The following is a 22,166-nucleotide window of genomic DNA, read 5'->3' as shown; positions in this document are numbered from 1 at the left end:
GGGCGACTTCTCAAAGGAAGAGAGAGGTCTATGTTTACCCTCGTGGAGACGGGCGACTTCTCAAAGGAAGAGAGAGGTCTATGTTTACACTCGTGGAGACGGTCGACTTCTCAAAGGAAGAGAGAGGTCTATGTTTACACTCCTGGAGACGGGCGACTTCTCAAAGGAAGAGAGAGGTCTATGTTTACAATGGGTGAGTGGAGAACGCCATAGGAACGGTATTCCAGCAAAACAGCAGACCTCTTCCGCCAAGTAAAGAGGTGGTCTGGGGGGGGGGGGGGGGGGGGGGTCTCTGTTGATAGAGGAGGTTTGATAGACAGAGGTCTCTGTTGATAGAGGAGGTTTGATAGTTGGGGATGAGATTTATTTTGTGTACACAGAAAATGACAACATTTTCCTGACTGGCATGTTCAATCTCACCAGGTGGAGAGCAGAGAAAGATACAATGGAATACAACATTTAGTCATTCAGGTAACTGACAAAATTAACACTGACATAAAGTGTCCTAATAAGAAATTGGGCCACCAAGAGCCAGAACAGTGTCACGATCTTCTAAATGAGCAGACCAAGGCGCAGCGTGAGTATAGTTCCACATCTTTAATTACTAAGTGAAACTGGAAACAAAATAACTAAACTTCTAAAGACTCGTGGCAACGGACACACACTATCCCACAACGTAGTGCTCAGACACACTAACACTATCCCACAACGTAGTGCTCAGACACACTAACACTATCCCACAACGTAGTGCTCAGACACACTAACACTATCCCACAACGTAGTGCTCAGACACACTAACACTATCCCACAACGTAGTGCTCAGACACACTAACACTATCCCACAACGTAGTGCTCAGACACACTAACACTATCCCACAACGTAGTGCTCAGACACACTAACACTATCCCACAACGTAGTGCTCAGACACACTAACACTATCCCACAACGTAGTGCTCAGACACACTAACACTATCCCACAACGTAGTGCTCAGACACACTAACACAAACACTATCCCATAACCCACAACGTAGTGCTCAGACACACTAACACAAACACTATCCCATAACCCACAACGTAGTGCTCAGACACACTAACACACACACTATCCCATAACGTAGTGCTCAGACACACAAACACACACACTATCCCATAACGTAGTGCTCAGACACACTAACACACACACTATCCCATAACCCACAACGTAGTGCTCAGACACACTAACACACACTATCCCATCACGTAGTGCTCAGACACACACACTATCCCATAACGTAGTGCTCAGACACACTAACACAAACACTATCCCATAACCCACAACGTAGTGCTCAGACACACTAACACACACACTATCCCATAACGTAGTGCTCAGACACACAAACACACACACTATCCCATAACCCATAACGTAGTGCTCAGACACACTAACACAAACACTATCCCATAACCCACAACGTAGTGCTCAGACACACTAACACACACACTATCCCATAACCCACAACGTAGTGCTCAGACACACTAACACACACACTATCCCATAACGTAGTGCTCAGACACACTAACACACACACTATCCCACAACGTAGTGCTCAGACACACTAACACAAACACTATCCCATAACGTAGTGCTCAGATACACTAACACACACACTATCCCACAACGTAGTGCTCAGACACACTAACACAAACACTATCCCATAACGTAGTGCTCAGACACACTAACACAAACACTATCCCATCACCCATAACGTAGTGCTCAGACACACTAACACAAACACTATCCCATAACATAGTGCTCAGACACACTAACACTATCCCATAACGTAGTGCTCAGACACACTAACACTATCCCATAACCCACAACGTAGTGCTCAGACACACTAACACACACACTATCCCACAACGTAGTGCTCAGACACACTAACACAAACACTATCCCATCACCCATAACGTAGTGCTCAGACACACTAACACAAACACTATCCCATAACATAGTGCTCAGACACACTAACACTATCCCATAACCCACAACGTAGTGCTCAGACACACTAACACACACACTATCCCACAACGTAGTGCTCAGACACACTAACACAAACACTATCCCATAACGTAGTGCTCAGACACACTAACACTATCCCATAACCCACAACGTAGTGCTCAGACACACTAACACACACACTATCCCATAACCCATAACGTAGTGCTCAGACACACTAACACACACACTATCCCATAACCCACAACGTAGTGCTCAGACACACAAACACTATCCCACAACATAGTGCTCAGACACACTAACACAAACACTATCCCATAACGTAGTGCTCAGACACACTAACACAAACACTATCCCATAACCCACAACGTAGTGCTCAGACACACTAACACAAACACTATCCCATCACCCATAACATAGTGCTCAGACACACAAACACTATCCCATAACGTAGTGCTCAGACACACTAACACACACACTATCCCATAACCCATAGGTGGAGAAAATGCTACTGAAGTATGATCCCCAATTAGAGACAACGATAGCCAGCTGCCTCTAATTGGGATTCATACCAAAACCCCAACATAGAAAAACAATCTAGAACCCCACATAGAAAATATAAACTAGTCTAGCCCCCCAGTCACGCCCTGACCTACTCCACCATAGAAAATAAAGGCTATCTATGGTCAGGACGTGACAAACAGCTTCAATGCACCGTGGCACAGATTCCACAAGTCTCTGAAACTCTATTGGAGGGATGCTGCACCATTATTCCACAAGAAATTCCATCATTTGGTGTTTTGTTGATGGTGGTAGAAAACGCTGTCTCAGGTGCCATTCCAGAATCCCCCATAAATGTTCAATTTGGTTGAGATCTGGTGACACACACACACACACAATAGCAAGGCTATGCTCACTGAGTCTGTACATAGTCAAAGCTTTCCTTAGGTTTGGGTCAGTCACAGTGGTCAGGTATTCTGCCACTGTGTACTCTCTGTTTAGGGCCAAATAGCATTCTAGTTTGCTCTGTTATTTTGTTAATTCTTTCCAATGTGTCAAGTAATTATCTTTTTGTTTTCTCATGATTTGGTTGGGTCGAATTGTGTTGCTGTCCTGGGGCTCTGTAGGGTGTGTTTGTGTTTGTGAACAGAGCCCCAGGACCAGCTTGCTTAGGGGACTCTTCTCCAGGTTCATCTCTCTGTAGGTGATGGCTTTGTTATGGAAGGTTTGGGAATCACTTCCTTTTAGCTGGTTGCAGAATTTAACGGCTCTTTTCTGGATTTTGATAGTTAGTGGGTATCGGCCTAATTCTGCTCTGCATGCATTATTTGGTGTTCTACGTTGTACACAGAGGATATTTTTGGCAGAATTCTGCATGCAGAGTCTCAATTTGGTGTTTGTCCCATTTTGTGAATTCTTGGTTGGTGAGCGGACCCCAGACCTCACAACCATAAAGGGCAAAGGGTTATATGACTGATTCAAGTGTTTTTAGCCAGATCCTCATTGGTATCTTGAATTTATATCTGACTGACAGTCTATATTTGACTGTCTTACTCTGGAGTTTTCCAGAAGAATGCTACTGGTGGCTGTATTGTGATGGTCAAGCAAGCAGTTGTTTAATAGACTAAAGAGATAGATCGATAGATAGATAGATAGATAGATAGATAGATAGATAGATAGATAGATAGATAGATAGATAGATAGATGTGCTTCTCTTCTGATGTTCATTCTGGAACCATCCACCTGTCTTTCAGAACTCTATAATTAACCTTGTCTGTCTGTCAGCCACACACACACACACACAGGCTCGCACTCACATATAGTATGTACACACACACACACACACACACACTTTCAGCCGCAAGAGTTCATTAAAACACAGATTTTGAGAGGTGATAAGGAACAGCAAAAAATAACCCTTTGAAAAATGAAAAAAAATATTGAATTAATTTCTTTATTTTCTTCCACACTTCATCTCACAAGAGGGGGACCGGAAGCTTTGTTTCCTCTCAGTCAATCATATTCCTTGTTGAAAGAGATGGGGAAAATAATTCCAGGGCCAAACAATGCCGAGAGAGAGAGAGATACAGAGAGATACAGAGAGATACAGAGAGAGCTACATAGAGAGATACACAAAGATACAGAGAGAGCTACAGAGAGAGCTACATAGAGAGATACAGAGAGATACACAAAGATACAGAGAGAGAGCTACAGGGAGAGAGATACAGAGAAAGAGAGAGCTACATAGAGAGATACACAAAGATACAGAGAGAGAGATACAGAGAGATAGAGAGAGAGCTACAGAGAGAGATACAGAGATATAGAGAGAGATACAGAGATATAGAGAGAGATACAGAGAGAGAGAGAGATAGATACATAAAGATACAGAGAGAGATACAGAGATACAGAGATACATACAGAGATACATAGAGAGATACATAAAGATACAGAGATATAGAGAGATACAGAGATACATACAGAGATACATAGAGAGATACAGAGATACATAGAGAGATACAGAGATACATAGAGAGATACAGAGATACATAGAGAGATACATAAAGATACCGAGAGAGATACAGAGATACATACAGAGATACATAGAGAGATACATAAAGATACAGAGAGAGAGAGGGAGGGAAAGATACAGAGAGAGAGAGGGAGGGAAAGATACAGGGGGAGAGAGGGAGGGAAAGATACAGGGGGAGAGAGGGAGGGAAAGATACAGGGGGAGAGAGAGGGAGGGAAAGATACAGGGGGAGAGAGAGGGGGAGAGAGAGGGAGGGAAAGATACAGGGGGAGAGAGGGAGGGAAAGATACAGGGGGAGAGAGAGGGGGAGAGAGAGGGAGGGAAAGATACAGGGGGAGAGAGGGAGGGAAAGATACAGGGGGAGAGAGAGGGAGGGAAAGATACAGGGGGAGAGAGGGAGGGAAAGATACAGGGGGAGAGAGGGAGGGAAAGATACAGGGGGAGAGAGGGAGGGAAAGATACAGGGGGAGAGAGAGGGAGGGAAAGATACAGGGGGAGATAGAGAGGTAAAGATACAGGGGGAGAGAGGGAGGGAAAGATACAGGGGGAGAGGGGGAGGGAAAGATACAGGGGGAGAGAGGGAGGAAGTGTGTGAGAGAGAGAGGGAGGAAGTGTGTGTGAGAGAGAGAGGGAGGGAAAGATACAGGGGGAGAGAGGGAGGATGTGTGTGAGAGAGAAAGGGAGGGAAAGATACAGGGGGAGAGAGGGAGGGAAAGATACAGGGGGAGAGAGGGAGGAAGTGTGTGAGAGAGAGAGGGAGGAAGTGTGTGAGAGAGAGAGGGAGGGAAAGATACAGGGGGAGAGAGGGAGGGAAAGATACAGGGGGAGAGAGGGAGGAAGTGTGTGAGAGAGAAAGGGAGGAAGTGTGTGTGAGAGAGAGAGGGAGGGAAAGATACAGGGGGAGAGATTGAGGAAGTGTGTGAGAGAGAAAGGGAGGAAGTGTGTGTGAGAGAGAGAGGGAGGGAAAGATACAGGGGGAGAGAGGGAGGAAGTGTGTGAGAGAGAGAGGGAGGAAGTGTGTGAGAGAGAGAGGGAGGAAGTGTGTGAGAGAGAGAGGGAGGGAAAGATACAGGGGGAGAGAGGGAGGAAGTGTGTGAGAGAGAGAGGGAGGAAGTGTGTGAGAGAGAAAGGGAGGGAAAGATACAGGGGGAGATAGGGAGGTAAAGATACAGGGGGAGAGGGGGAGGGAAAGATACAGGGGGAGAGAGGGAGGGAAAGATACAGGGGGAGATAGGGAGGGAAAGATACAGGGGGAGAGAGGGAGGGAAAGATACAGGGGGAGATAGGGAGGTAAAGATACAGGGGGAGAGAGGGAGGGAAAGATACAGGGGGAGATAGGGAGGTAAAGATACAGGGGGAGAGAGGGAGGGAAAGATACAGGGGGAGAGGGGGAGGGAAAGATACAGGGGGAGAGAGGGAGGAAGTGTGTGAGAGAGAGAGGGAGGAAGTGTGTGTGAGAGAGAGAGGGAGGGAAAGATACAGGGGGAGAGAGGGAGGAAGTGTGTGAGAGAGAAAGGGAGGGAAAGATACAGGGGGAGAGAGGGAGAGAAAGATACAGGGGGAGAGAGGGAGGAAGTGTGTGAGAGAGAGAGAGGGAGGAAGTGTGTGAGAGAGAGAGGGAGGGAAAGATACAGGGGGAGAGAGGGAGGGAAAGATACAGGGGGAGAGAGGGAGGAAGTGTGTGAGAGAGAAAGGGAGGAAGTGTGTGTGAGAGAGAGAGGGAGGGAAAGATACAGGGGGAGAGATTGAGGAAGTGTGTGAGAGAGAAAGGGAGGAAGTGTGTGTGAGAGAGAGAGGGAGGGAAAGATACAGGGGGAGAGAGGGAGGAAGTGTGTGAGAGAGAGAGGGAGGAAGTGTGTGAGAGAGAGAGGGAGGAAGTGTGAGAGAGAGAGCTCCAGATCCCAGGGTTAGGGATCTGCAATGCAGCCTTCAAAGAAAATGGAGGCATTTGATAATAATGATAATTATTATTATTATGAAATAGTTTATTCATTATAATTTGGTGGATGCTTATATTTTTCCTATGTCATATATTTGTTTCTGTGTTCACATGCATGTGTGAATTGGAAATGAGGTTTTGTATATCCCACCCTCTGAGAGTGGGGTCACAGCCAGGGTCTGCCATTATCAATGGAGAGAGGTGGCTGAGAGAGACAACGTGAGCTGGAGGAAAGAAATGACAGCAACAACAAAGCCGTTGTGTTGAACTAATGGACGGCACTTCTGAAGACCCGGAGCTGAAGCCCACAGCTTCACAGACACCACAACATACATTACAGCAAATTAAGCCTGGTAAAAGAGACTTGAATCAAAATCCTGTTGAAATGCAGCTACATAATTATTACAATTATTATAATTATTACCCATTATCAATAGCAGGCGAGAGATAAGGACTCTCTAATTTGTGTTTTAATTACAGCATATTTTGACATGTCAGCTGTCAGTCAAACTGTGCAAAAGTGAAATCCAAATATACATTTAGGCATTCATTCACAGTGGATAAGGTTAAGGTTAGGGTAAGGTTAGGGTTAAGGTAAGGGTTAAGATCAGGGTTAGGGTTAAGGTTAAGGTAAGTTAAGGGTTAAGGTAAGGGTTAAGATTAGGGTTAGGGTTAAGGTTAAGGTTAGGTTTAGTGTTAAGATTAGGGTTAGGGTTAAGGTTAGGGTAAGGTTAGGGTTAAGGTAAGGGTTAAGATTAGGGTTAGGGTTAAGGTTAAGGTTAGGTTCAGTGTTAAGATTAGGGTTAGGGTTAAGGTTAAGGTTAGGGTAAGGTTAGGGTTAAGGTAAGGGTTAGGGTTAAGGTTAGGTTTAGTGTTAAGGTTAGGGTTAAGGTAAGGGTTAAGATTAGGGTTAGGGTTAAGGTTAAGGCTAGGTTTAGTGTTAAGGTTAGGGTTAAGGTTAGGTTTGGTGTTAAGGTTAGGGTTAAGGTTAGTGTTAAGGTTAGGGTTAAGGTTAGGGTTAAGGTTAGGGTTAGTGTTAAGGTTAAGGTTAAGATTGGGGTTAGGGTTAAGGTTAGGGATCGGGTTCAAACAGAATAACTAATATTACCAAATGAGTGTCTGGCACTGGAATCTGATGAGAGAGAGATAGATAGAGATGTGCTTTATTCCTTCAATAAAGGCTGTGAACTCTCGTTCACACCGACACACACAAACACCCACTATCATGGACTTTGTTTGCTCCTGTGTACAAACAAACACACTCCATTTCAATCCACTTAATACAACTACAGATTCACTCCAGAAGCCACAACAGAGAATATCATTACAAAATGTAATATATGTCTTTTTACAGTAGACAGATGGGCCTGTAGGTATTACATTCTCTCTCTATGGCAGGAACCCAGTAATCTGGCAGATACCTCAGTCAAAGTCCTCCTGACGTTAGAGTCTGGAAAGGTTCCTTACATCAATAATGAAGGGGGCTGTGCTTCTTACTGATTGGTTCCCCTTGGTGTCTTTCTCACTCAACACCAACAAGAACAGCCTCACACAACCGCCCGAGAGCCGCCCCCTCCCAAATCCAACGGTTGGATTTTCAAATCCGAACAACTAGAGGTCTCAACCCACCAGGAAAAACAACAACATTTGAGAGAACCAATCAATGCGTCCGCTCAATTTCTGAGCTAATATTACATTAACAAATGGCCTCCTGCCCAGACTGGTGAGTCACAGCTCTTCCTCTCTGTGGTCACGTGGGTCGCATCAGCCAGGCTAGGACCACAGCCAGGCTAGGACCACAGCCAGGCTAGGACCACAGCCAGGCTATGACCACAGCCAGGCTAGGACCACAGCCAGGCTATGACCACAGCCAGGCTAGGACCACAGCCAGGCTATGACCACAGCCAGGCTAGGACCACAGCCAGGCTAGGACCACAGCCAGGCTAGGACCACAGCCAGGCAATGACCACAGAGGCAAATTGCTATTTTATATGTGGCGTAATAGCTTTACTGAGCTATGGAAGCCTATCAGGGTCAAAGGCAAATTGACAGTCTCTGATCTGGGAATTGAATTGTCGATATCAATTTCACAGCCTGACAGAGAGTTGGAAAGAGAGAGAATATGTGTCTGTCTCTCTGTGTGTGTGTGTGTCCGTGTGTGTGTGTGTGTGTGTGTGTGTGTGTGTGTGTGTGTGTGTGTGTGTGTGTGTGTGTGTGTGTGTGTGTGTGTGTGTGTGTGTGTGTGTGTGTGTGTGTGTGTGTGTGTGTGTGTGTATGGCACTGAGAGTTGGGTGTCAGTAGCCAAAATGAGAGGTGACCGGGATCTGAATTAGGTGCACGCTGTGGAGATGAGAAGAGCAGACGACAATTACGGACGGACCAATACAATAGGATAGGTTCCTACACTCTTAAGTGGATTATTTTGCACTGTCCTGAAAAGGTCAGTGGATATGGATGTGTCCCAAATCTCTTAACAGGCTTCCTTGCCTCCACCACACACTCATGTGAAGTAGGGAGGATCCGAATGAATTCCACCACATTATCTTCACCTGTTAAGTATTCCCAGATCAGATCATATCTTGAGGATATGGTTCCATTGGATCAGTGTCCACTGATCTGTCAGTCACTTTGCATTGAAGCCTCTGCTAAACGGCCACATTATGATGTAGCCAAGGAGGTCCAGCTGTTTAAGACCAACGGGATTTACGGATAAAGAACTTCTCTGCAGTTTGAGAGTAGATGATGGCGTGAGTAAAGTGTGTGTGTTTAGCTTAGTCTTTTCCTCAATTGCATATTAACACCACATTTATGCACTCCAGCGAAGTGTGGTTAAGTGTTTGTCAACATTCAGTTACAACACACACACACACACACACACACACACACACACACACACACACACACACACACACACACACACACACACACACACACACACACACACACACACACACACACACACACCACTTATCATGAGTGGTTAATGGTGCTTGTCTAGGCTCCTTTGAACCCCTCTGCATATGTGTCTTAAACTGGCTCTTAAAGATAAACACTGTGTGTGTGGCTCTCACAGATTAACAGTGGGAATACAAATATCAATTTGTTTTTGGTATAAAACAACAGAAGAACATAAGGACTGTCCTAGAAAATGGGCTTTCGAGTGGCGCAGCGGTCTAAGGCACTGCATCTCAGTGCTAGAGGCATCACTACAGACCCCTGTTCAATCCCGGGCTGTATCACAACCAGCCGTGAGCGCACAATTGCCCCGGCGTCGTCCGGGTTAGGGGAGGGTTTGGCCGGGTTAGGGGAGGGTTTGGCCGGGGTAGGGGAGGGTTTGGCCGGGGTAGGCAGTCATTGTAAAATAAGACTTTGTTCTTAACTGACTTGCCTGGTTAAGTAACATATTTAAAATAGGGCCTATTCCCTTATTTATTTAACCAGGATAGTTCACTCAAAGACAGTCATTTGTTAATGTATTTTTAACGTTTATTTAACTAGGCAAGTCAGTTAAGAACAAGTTGTTATCTACATTGATGGCCTACCAAAAGACTGACGGCCTCCTGCGGGGACGGGGCCAGGGATTCAAAATACACATACAGGACAAAACACACAACAAGAGAGACACAACACTACATAAGGAGAGACAACAACACTACATAAGGAGAGACACAACACTACATAAGGAGAGACAACAACACTACATAAGGAGAGACAACAACACTACATAAGGAGAGACAACAACACTACATAAGGAGAGACACAACACTACATAAGGAGAGACAACAACACTACATAAGGAGAGACACAACACTACATAAGGAGAGACACAACACTACATAAGGAGAGACACAACACTACATAAGGAGAGACACAACACTACATAAGGAGAGACACAACACTACATAAGGAGAGACACAACACTACATAAGGAGAGACACAACACTACATAAGGAGAGACACAACACTACATAAGGAGAGACACAACACTACATAAGGAGAGACAACAACACTACATAAGGAGAGACACAACACTACATAAGGAGAGACAACAACACTACATAAGGAGAGACAACAACACTACATAAGGAGAGACACAACACTACATAAGGAGAGACAACAACACTACATAAGGAGAGACACAAAACTACATAAGGAGAGACACAACACTACATAAGGAGAGACACAACACTACATAAGGAGAGACACAACACTACATAAGGAGAGACACAACACTACATAAGGAGAGACAACAACACTACATAAGGAGAGACAACAACACTACATAAGGAGAGACACAACACTACATAAGGAGAGACACAACACTACATAAGGAGAGACAACAACACTACATAAGGAGAGACAACAACACTACATAAGGAGAGACAACAACACTACATAAGGAGAGACACAACACTACATAAGGAGAGACAACAACACTACATAAGGAGAGACAACAACACTACATAAGGAGAGACAACAACACTACATAAGGAGAGACACAACACTACATAAGGAGAGACAACAACACTACATAAGGAGAGACACAACACTACATAAGGAGAGACAACAACACTACATAAGGAGAGACACACCACTACATAAGGAGAGACAACAACACTACATAAGGAGAGACACAACACTACATAAGGAGAGACACAACACTACATAAGGAGAGACAACAACACTACATAAGGAGAGACAACAACACTACATAAGGAGAGACACAACACTACATAAGGAGAGACACAACACTACATAAGGAGAGACAATAACACTACATAAGGAGAGACAACAACACTACATAAGGAGAGACACAACACTACATAAGGAGAGACACAACACAGCATGGCAGCAACACAACATGACAACAACATGGTAGCAACACAACATGGCAGCAACACAACATGACAACAACATGGTAGCAACACAACATGGCAGCAGCACAACATGGTATCAGCACAAAACATGGTACAAACATTAGTGGGCACAGACAACAACACAAAGGGCAAGAAGGTAGAGACAACAATTCATCACACAAAGCAGCCACAACTGTCAGTAAGAGTGTACATGATTGAGTCTTTGAATGAAGAGATGGAGATAAAACTGTCCGGTTTGAGTGTTTGTTGCAGCTCGTTCCAGTCGCTAGCTGCAGCAAACTGAAAAGACGAGCGACCCAGTGATGTGTGTGCTCTGGGGACCTTTAACAGAATGTGACGCAGAGCGGGTGTTGTATGTGGAGGATGAGGGCTGCAGTAGGTATCTCAGCATGGGTAAGCTGGTCATCTGAATCAGGGTTAGTTTGGCAGCTGTGGTGAAAGAGGAGTGATTACGATAGAGGAAACCAAGTCTAGATGTAACTTTAGCCTGCAGCTTTGATATGTGCTGAGAGAAGGACAGTGTGCCGTCTAGCCAGTAACAACTGCTTTCCAAGGACTCCTACACTGAACAGTCAACATGGTTCCTGTGTTATAGTAGTGTCATTTCATCGGTGTGACTGGGAGACATTATGTGATTTTGTAGAAAAAGTGAAACCAGTGGAACTGCCAAAATAAAGGAAACACCAACATAAAGTGTCTTAATAGGGTGTTGGGGCACCACGAGACAGAACAGCTTCAGTGCACCATAGATTCTACCAGTGTCTAACCTGGTCCCTTGTGTCATTTCATTGGCATGATTAACATTGTAAAACCCATTTAAATGTAAGTGATATGGCATACACAAAACAGTGAACCTTGTCCTGTGTGTTTGTGTCATTTCATTGGCATGGCTAGATACATTGCAAAATATGGTTTAGGAAAAGTGACATTGAAAATGGAAAATCCATTTGAATTGCTTTAGCTGTAATGCATACGCTTTAGTATGGATTACATCCTAACCCACGTTAATCCAGCAGGAGAAACACGCACACACACACACACACACACACACACACACACACACACACACACACACACACACACACACACACACACACACACACACACACATTCATCCAGCAGAGAAATGCAGTAAACCGCTGTGTCGTGCCTTGCTGCCTGCAAGACACTTTCTTCTCCACTTTCTCCTCTTTTTTAGTCCTCTTTCTCACTCCTTTATTCCCATTTAGTCCCTCTTTCATCTCCCTTAATTCCTTTAAAAAGCGTAGATGATAGCTTTATTGTTTTTCTGTATTGTAGAGCACAGAAGCTCTATAACTGAATTGTGAAAGGCTTGTAAACAATGGAGAATGGTTATGAAATTAGATTAGATTGTTTAAGGGTTTTTAACATTTACATATTTATTGGTGAGTAGTATGCTAATGTGTTTGCAGCAGAACGGCAATTCGATGATGCTGTGTGTGTGTCTGAGTGTGTTGGTCTCTGCGTCATGCATCTGGTTTTATAGGTTTGAATAATATTACTTGTGGGAAAGGCTTGTTATCACGAAATGTCTAAATCTATGTTCATCTTCTTTAGTAGTAAATTGAATAATCATCATTGCTAATGGATATTTCAGTGTATCATGTTACCTTGAAGTGATGGCATATCTTCATTTGTTTCATTATGTCTCTTTTACACAGATCATTTTGAAACCAGACCTAAAGTCAATGAATTAGATATCCTCGGGGAATACGTGAAAGGGATTAACAATTTGTATTATTTTGTCATTAGCTGTTTTAATGCAGTCTGTTTTTTCTCATTTTTTTCTCCTGCCTCTCTCTGTCTCTCTCTCTCTCTGTCTCTCTCTGTCTCTCTCTCTCTCTGTCTCTCTCTCTCTCTGTCTCTCTCTGTCTCTCTCTCTCTCTGTCTCTCTCTCTCTCTCTCTCTCTCTCTCTCTCTCTCTCTCTCTCTCTCTCTCTCTCTCTCTCTCTCTCTCTCTCTCACAGGTTCTCTGCCAAACTGAAAGGGAGTTTTCCTCCATCTCTGTCGCTGAGGGAAGCGGTCATTAGGGGCCATGAGTTGTTGCTGGGGCTACCGTCATTGTATCCCTCCGATGCGGAACACTTAAAATGGGGTCTATGTTACCAGCTACCATGGCCGCCAAGCGGCAAGCCATGCTTTAATCGCCTAGGCAACAACCTTTCTGTGACCTACGACTTCCTGTCTCTACTCCCTGCTCTGGCCACACCCCTTCCTTACCTGTCGCCCAACCTGATTTCAAACTTGCCTGCTTCCTTTCCTAATATTCTCCCCTTTCTCTTGTTTTCTTAATAAGATAACCCCTCCTATCCTCCCTTCCTCCCTAACCATGGCCAACAGGTTTCTCCACCTCCCCTCCTTCCCGCTCTCCCTATCCCTCTCACCATCCATCTTCCTCTACCTTCTCCCCCCATTACTTCTTCTCCTCCACCTCCCTGTGTCCGTCCGGGGGGACTGCTGGCTGATCGAGGGGGATAAAGGCTACGTGTGGCTGGCCATCTGCAGTCAGAACCAGCCCCCGTACGAGACCATCCCCCAGCACATCAACAATACGGTACTGGTATATCCTATATTATAGTGTGTATATATTATGCTATACAGCCTACCCATAGCAGTAATTGTATATATTATGCTATACAGCCTACCCATAGCAGTAATTGTATATATTGTGCTATACAGCCTACCCATAGCAGTAATTGTATATATTATGCTATACAGCCTACCCATAGCAGTAATTGTATATATTATGCTATACAGCCTACCCATAGCAGTAATTGTATATATTATGCTATACAGCCTACCCATAGCAGTAATTGTAAAATATGTCATTTTAATTGCAATGCTGGTTTTGCTCACTGGGGTGTTTATTTTCAACTACCGAATAACATCACCAAGAGTTAGCACAATGTAGAATTGAAACAGTAGTGGGGCTGGAATAGAGCCTTGAGGGACACTAAAACATACCTTACTTTTCAACCACCGTAGTTCATATGTCCCATAGGAACCACCGTAGTTTGGCAAAGCTAAAACTGAATGTTTTGTTTAGCTTACAAATACTAGCTCACTGTTTTGCTATAATAGCTCACTGTTTTGCTATAATAGCTCACTGTTTTGTTATAATAGCACACTGTTTTGTTATAATAGCTCACTGTTTTGCTATAATAGCTCACTGTTTTGTTATAATAGCTCACTGTTTTGTTATAATACCTCACTGTTTTGCTATAATAGCTCACTGTTTTGTTATAATACCTCACTGTTTTGCTATAATAGCTCACTGTTTTGTTATAATAGCTCACTGTTTTGCTATAATAGCTCACTGTTTGCTATAATAGCTCACTGTTTTGCTATAATAGCTCACTGTTTTGCTATAATAGCTCACTGTTTTGCTATAATAGCTCACTGTTTTGCTATAATAGCTCACTGTTTTGTTATAATACCTCACTGTTTTGCTATAATAGCTCACTGTTTTGCTATAATAGCTCACTGTTTTGTTATAATATTGCACTGTTTTGTTATAATAGCGCACTGTTTTGTTATAATAGCTCACTGTTTTGTTATAATAGCGCACTGTTTTGTTATAATAGCGCACTGTTTTGTTATAATAGCGCACTGTTTTGTTATAATAGCGCACTGTTTTGTTATAATAGCTCACTGTTTTGTTATACTACTTGTTGAGCTGTTTGATGAAAAAAGTCTAGTTCTTTTCAATTAGATTTGATTTGATTTATTTGACCATTTGAAAAACACACTTCAACCGTGTGGATACAATGCATTTATAAAAGTTTACAACTTATTTCCATTGTGGTCCTTTCAACCCAACTTTCAACAGAAATGCAAAGCTAACACTAAATGTTTTCTAGCTCGTGAATGCAGAGCCGTTTGATATTAAACCAGTTCTCGTTCTGTCAACACAACAGGTCCATGACCTGAGGCTGAATGAGAACAAGCTGAAAGCAGTGCTATTCCACTCCATGTATCGCTTCACCAACCTCACAGACCTCAACCTCACCAAGAACGAGATCTCTTACATAGAGGACGGGGCCTTTACCCATCAGGCCAACCTACAGGTAAGGGATTTGATTGGTTGGTTGATGTGTTGAGATGAAGGGATTTGATTGGTTATTTGTTTGATTCGTTGGTTGGTTGGTTGATAAAGAGATCTTTCACATAGAGGACATGGCTTTTACCCATCAGGTTAGTTGGTTGGATGACAATGAGATCTCTTACTTCAGGGATGGGCAACTCCTCTGGGGCCTGATTGGTGTCACCCTTTTGCCCAGCCCCAGTTCACATACAGTAACTTTGGAAAGCATTCAGACTCTTTGACTATTTCCACTTTTTTTTAACGTTACAGCCTTATTCTAAACTTGATTAAATTATTTTTTGCCTCATCCATTTACACACAATACCCCATAATGACAAAGCAAAAATTGGTTTTTAGAAATATGCTAATTTATTACAAATTAAAAATGTAACATTTACATAAGTATTCAGACCCTTAACTCAGTTATTAGAGCATTGGGTCTTCTTGGGTATGATGCTACAAGCTTGGCACACCTGTATTTGGGGAGATTCTCCCGTTCTTCTCTGCAGATCCTCTCAAGCTCTGTCAGGTTGGATAGGGAGAGTTGCTGCACAGCTATTTTCAGGTTTCTCCAGAGATGTTCGATCGGGTTCAAGTCCGGGCTCTGGCTGGGCCACTCAAGGACATTCAGAGACTTGTCCTGAAGCCACTCCTGCGTTGTCTTGGCTGTGTGCTTAGGGTCGTTGTCCTGTTGGAAGGTGAACCTTCGCCCCAGTCTGAAGTCCTGAGCACTCTGGAGCAGGTTTTCATCAAAGATATCTCTGTACTTTGCTCGTGACTGGTCGTGACTGGTCTCCCAGTCCCTGCTGCTGAAAAACATCCCCACAGCATGATGCTGCCACCACCATGGTTAGGGATGATGTTCCACCGTAGGGATGACGTTCCTCCAGACGTGACACTTGGCATTCAGGCCAAAGAGTTCAATCTTGATTTCATCAGACCAGAGAGTCTTGTTTCTGATGGTCTGAGAGTCCTTTAGGTACATTTTGGCAAACTCCAAGCAGGCTGTCATATGCTTTATACTGAGGAGTGGCTTCCGTCTGCCCACTCTACCATAGAGACTTGATTGGTGGAGTGCTGCAGAGATGATTGTCCTTCTGGAAGGTTTTTCCATCTCCACAGAGGAACTTTGGAGCTCTTAGTTGTTCTAAACTTCTTCCATTTAAGAATGATGGAGGCCACTGTGTTCTTGGGGACCTTCAATGCTGCAGACATTTTTTTGGTACCTTTCCCCAGATCTGTGCCTCGACACAATCCTCTCTCGGGTTTCTACGGACAATTCCTTTGACCTCATGGCTTGGTCTTTGCTCTGACATGCACTGTGAACTGTGTGACCTTATATAGACAGGTGTCTGCCTTTCCAAATCATGTCCAAACAATTGAATTTACCACAGGTGGACTAAAAGTTGTAGAAACATCTCAAGGATGATCAATTGAAACAGGATGCACCTGAGCTCAATTTCGAGTCTCATAGAAAAGGGTCTGAATACTTATGTAAATAAGGTACTTCTGTTTTCATTTTTAAGACATTTGCAAAATTTCAAAAAAACAATTTTTGCCTTGTCATTATGGGGTATTTTGTGAGGAAGGCTGAAGATTTTATTTGATCAATTTTAGAATAAGGTTGTAATGTAACAAAATGTGGAAAAAGTCAAGGGGTCTGAGTACTTTCCCGAAGGCACTGTACCTGACCCAAATAGTCAGTTAATCCGTTTAGAATGCAATCAGTATAATCAGCTGTGTTCTCTAGAGATGGGGAAAAGTGTGAAGCCACTCCGGCCCCTGAGGACTGGAGTTTCCCATCCCTGTCTTACATAGAGGATGGGGCTTTCACTGATCAGGCAAACCCACCTGTCAGGGAGGAGTGGGTGATGGATTGGTTGAACGGTCGGTTGTTTCGTTGATTGTTTGGTTGTTGGCTTGATTGGTCGACTGGTTTATTGATGGATTCGATTGACTGATTTTACTTTACTTACTTTAATGCATGTTAAGGTTTTACATTAATACAAAACCATTTAGGGTAAACACAATAAGTCAAAAGGAAAATCTCAAACAATCCCCTCTTCTCCATGTTATAGATCAATAGTTTGACCAGTGTGTTATGTAAGTGATTTGAGAAAGCCAAAGATTTACTGTATTTCCCTTGTGCTCCCTTCATCGGACTGGTTACTGGAACTCTTCCCCAAGATGAAACCCTTCTCCAGCTTCATTTAACAGCCCAAGTACATGGAAGCCGTTTTCATTAGATCCAGAGTCCATGGCACACAGGGATGTTGCTATTTGTACTTACTAATATGGAGGAGAGGCCAAGTACTTACTGTCTTGCCATTGTGGTCCCTTCTAATCCTACGCCCTCCACCTTTTCTCCCATTGTGGTCCCTTCTAATCCTACGCCCTCCACCTTTTCTCCCATCGTGGTTCCATCTAATCCTACGCCCTCCACCTGTTCTCCCATTGTGGTCCCTTCTAATCCTACGTCCTCCACCTGTTCTCCCATTGTGGTCCCTTCTAATCCTACGCCCTCCACCTGTTCTCCCATTGTGGTCCCTTCTAATCCTATGTCCTCCACCTGTTCTCCCATTGTGGTCCCTTCTAATCCTACGCCCTCCACCTGTTCTCCCATTGTGGTCCCTTCTAATCCTACGCCCTCCACCTGTTCTCCCATTGTGGTCCCTTCTAATCCTACGCCCTCCACCTGTTCTCCCATTGTGGTCCCTTCTAATCCTACGCCCTCCACCTGTTCTCCCATTGTGGTCCCTTCTAATCCTACGCCCTCCACCTGTTCTCCAATTGTGGTCCCTTCTAATCCTACGCCCTCCACCTGTTCTCCCATTGTGGTCCCTTCTAATCCTACGCCCTCCACCTGTTCTCCCATTGTGGTCCCTTCTAATCCTACGCCCTCCACCTGTTCTCCAATTGTGGTCCCTTCTAATCCTACGCCCTCCACCTGTTCTCCATGCAGTGCACTGATTCCAGAAGCAGTCTTTTCATAGGGAACATGCTGTCATTTGAGATGCCAAAGTCTTACTGTTTCTCCATTGTGGTCTCCTCTCATCCCAGGTCCTCCAGTTGGGTTACAACAAGCTGACCAACCTGACAGAGGGGATGATGCGGGGCCTGGGCCGCTTGCAGTGCCTCTTCCTCCAGCACAACCTCATCGAGGTCATTGACAACAAAGCATTCGAGGAGTCCAGCTCCAGCCTCAGCAGCATCGACCTCTCGTCCAATAAGCTGGCCCGGATCGATCCGTCAACGTTCACCGTGCTAAACCGGTTAATGGTCTGCGAGCTGGCAGGAAATCCTTTCCATTGTGGATGTGATCTGTATAGTTTTCTTACTTGGTTGGAGGCATTTAATAACGTGACACATACATACGACAGGCTGCAGTGCGAGACCCCCGGCGAGCTGTTTCTCTACCCGCTCCTGAGCCCCGTGGCCGGGCACGGGCGCAGCGCTCGCACCATGCTCGCCACCATCTGTCGCGACGGCATGATCATACCCGGGATCACGTCTCAACCTGGCACCGACTGGGAGGGCTCCGGGATGGGCCCGGAGATGGACGGCCGGGCCGGACCGTATCATCAGCCGACAGCGTCGTCCACAGCCGACCCCAACTTCAACCCCAGCATCAAACTCCAATGGGTCACTCTGTCTGCAGCCAAGCTGTTGGTCCAGATCCCTAAACCATACAGCAAGATGTACGTCCTGGTTCAATACAACCAGAGCTTCGTCTCGGACATCCAGAACCTCAAGGAGAAGAAGGAGAAGGTGACGTTGGTGGATCTCAAACCTCACACCAACTACACCTACTGCGTAGTGTCTATAAGTAAAAACCAGCGCAACAACCACACGTGCATCTTCTTCGCCACGCGAGAGGCTGGCCCTGACGACCACCACGCCAACCCGTCAACCATGACGCATTACATCATAACGATCCTGGGGTGTCTGCTGGGGATGGTGATCGTGCTCGGGCTCGTCTACTACTGCCTGGGGAAGCGTCGGATGCAGGAGGAGAAGGAGAAGGCGATCAGCGTGAAGAAGACCATCTTGGAGATGCGGTATGAGGGACAATGTGTTATTTAGGTTGTTGAAACCCCAGCTCTTTATTCTGTTATTTGACATTATTTTACTCATCTCTTTTATAGCCTTGTGTTTTTTATTATTCTCTCTCATTCCATTTTATTGTTGATACAATAAAGTGTGTTTGTGATTTAAATGCACTTTAATTCATTAAAGTTTGATTGGAGGTTTGAATAACTTGGGACTCGTAGGTAGATGCGATGCACCTGAATTGCATACAGCTACTTTACCTGAGATGTTAAATATTTTATTCTTATGGATTTTATCCTTGTATTTTATTTCCAGGTATGGACCGGAGGCTGCAGCACAGGCAGCTAACGACCCGGCAGCCATGCAGCATCTCCAGGAACAGGCCCAGAACCAGGGGCACCACGGAGGTCACCTCCACGGAGGAGGGGGTGGCGGGGGTAATAAACTTCCCCCCTCCACCTCCTCCAGCTCCGGCATGCTCCACGGTTCGGCCAACACCACCTCCTCCCGCCTCTCGACGCTCCCCCAAGTGGAGGAAGATGGCCACGGCGTTCAGTGAAGCCATGGCAACCAATAAAGGGAACTATATGGACGTGAGGACTGGGGCAGGATTATCGGGAGACGGGGGAGGATTATTACTGGCAGGGGGAGGAGGAGGAGGGGGGAGGCGATACTGGTGGATATGCGAGGCATCAACGGTTGCATTGAAGATGGAATGGACGTTGGGAATGATTCGGATGACGACGGGCACGGATCTGCGTCGGAGATCTCGACGATCGCCATGGAAGTCGACAAAGTCAACCAGATTATCAACAACTGTATCGACGCGCTCAAAGCTCGACTCCCTTGTTGCCACGACAACATCTGGCGACAACCCTACTTCTCCTCCACCTGCTTGTATCACCTCCCTCGCTCGGAACCTCATCCCCCTCTCCCAAGGCCTCGCTGACACCTGCCAGATGCTCTGCCTCCTCTCCCAAAATCCATGCCCCTCCCGCGATCGACCCCCGTCCCCCTCGTCATGCCCCTCTCGGAGCGTCCCGGAATCAGCGGAGGGGGCTTTCTCTCGCCACCCTACAGGGACCCACCACCGGCGAATGCCGTACGACCCTTACAGAGGCAGCTGAGCGATACAGGTGTGGTGGTCATGGGTGCTGGGAAGAACCGATGTAGCGTGTCCTCGGCTGGAGGATCCATGAAGAGCACCAGGGTCTTCAGTCTGGAGTTCCCGGAGCCCCGCAGCCCGGGCCCAACTCCTGCCCTCCATACCAGAGAAGGGGGAGCCCTGTTGGGTGTGGGGAAACCATGGAGAGGCTCCCTTCTTGTGGGGTGGAATGGTAGTGTTGTGGTAGTTGGTGGTGATGGAAACGGGATTGGGTTGTGGTGGTGGGAACGGAATGGAGGAGGGTTTAATGAATGGTGGGGTGAATGTCAATGGAGGTGGGGTGGGTTGCGGAGGGGGAGGAAGAGCAGGGGGAGGCCCGGGAAAGCAACAGCAGCATCATCATCTGGAGGTACATCCAGACTACCACTGTTCTGAGCACAGGCACTCCTTCCCCGCCCTCTACTAGAGGGAGCCACGACTCCCCTCTCCCTACCCATCCCAGAAGGCCTCCTTCCTCAAACCCCTGGGACGTACCAAAAGGACCCTGCCGCCTACTCCCAGCTCTCCCCTTCCCGGCACCACAACTACTCCGGCTACTCCTCCAGCCCCGAATATTCCTCGGAAAAACCCTTCGAATCTGGGAGAGGTCCGGCCACACAAGAAAGGCCCTCGCGACCCTCGCGAAGAGGCGACGTATATCGCTGCAGGTCACGCCTTGAGGAAGAAGGTTCAGTTTGCGAAAGACGAGGACCTCCATGATATCCTCGACTACTGGAAGGGGGTGTCGGCCCAGCAGAAGCTGTGAGAGATGAGGAAGAGGTGTAACCTAGAGGATGGCAAACAGAAGGAGAAGACAGTGATGTCATAATTCTCAAGAACTCCCAGACAGTGAATGGACCTGAATGACACAACTACAACTGTTGGCTCCCATGTGTACTTCCTGGTCTCTTTTATGGCATCATCTGTCTTCTCATTCTTTAACTTATCCTAGGGTGTTACAACAGCAGACTCTGACAGAGGATGAGGAGGATAGTAGTGGAAGTTATGGGGGAGACATTATGTAGTAGTACTAGTAGCATGACATGGGGTATTGTTTTTTTTCTACAGTTCCACAATGGAACTACAGGGGTTCCACAATTCTACAAGTCGTTCCACAGAAATTCCACTGTTCCATTGTTGATTCCATCATGGTTCCACAAGAGTTCCACAGTTCTACAATGGTTCTACAGAGGTTCCAAAGTTCCATAAAGGGTTCTATAACGTCTCTGTAACAGTTCCGTAGGGGTTCTATAGTGGTTCTAGAAGTTTCAATGTTCTACATGGAGTTCCATAATGGTTCCACACTGAGCTTCTAGGTGGTTCCACATTCTCAATATATCAGATTTCCTTTTCCTGGCACGTTGGTCCTCAGACTACCATAGAAAGACAGAGCCAGGGTGATGAGGACTCAGTAATGACTGCAGAGTCTTGTCACTAGCAGTGTCCTAAGACTCATTACAACATATCTCCCAACAACAAGCAGCAGCATTACTCGGCTTAAACCCTGGTCCCTTAAACAGCAC

At 45.6% G+C, this 22,166-nt stretch overlaps 1 pseudogene; it reads left to right on the top strand.

Annotated features, from left to right (window-relative positions):
• Positions 1–22,078, top strand: part of LOC109883526 (protein phosphatase 1 regulatory subunit 29-like) — a 233,293-nt pseudogene extending 211,215 nt beyond the window's left edge.
• The last annotated feature ends 88 nt before the right edge of the window (positions 22,079–22,166 follow it).

Source organism: Oncorhynchus kisutch, unplaced genomic scaffold, assembly GCF_002021735.2.
Source record: "Oncorhynchus kisutch isolate 150728-3 unplaced genomic scaffold, Okis_V2 scaffold3873, whole genome shotgun sequence".
Taxonomy (NCBI): Eukaryota; Metazoa; Chordata; class Actinopteri; order Salmoniformes; family Salmonidae; genus Oncorhynchus; species Oncorhynchus kisutch.
Note: the sequence above shows the minus strand (reverse complement) of the source record. Positions and strands in the feature narration are given on the sequence as shown.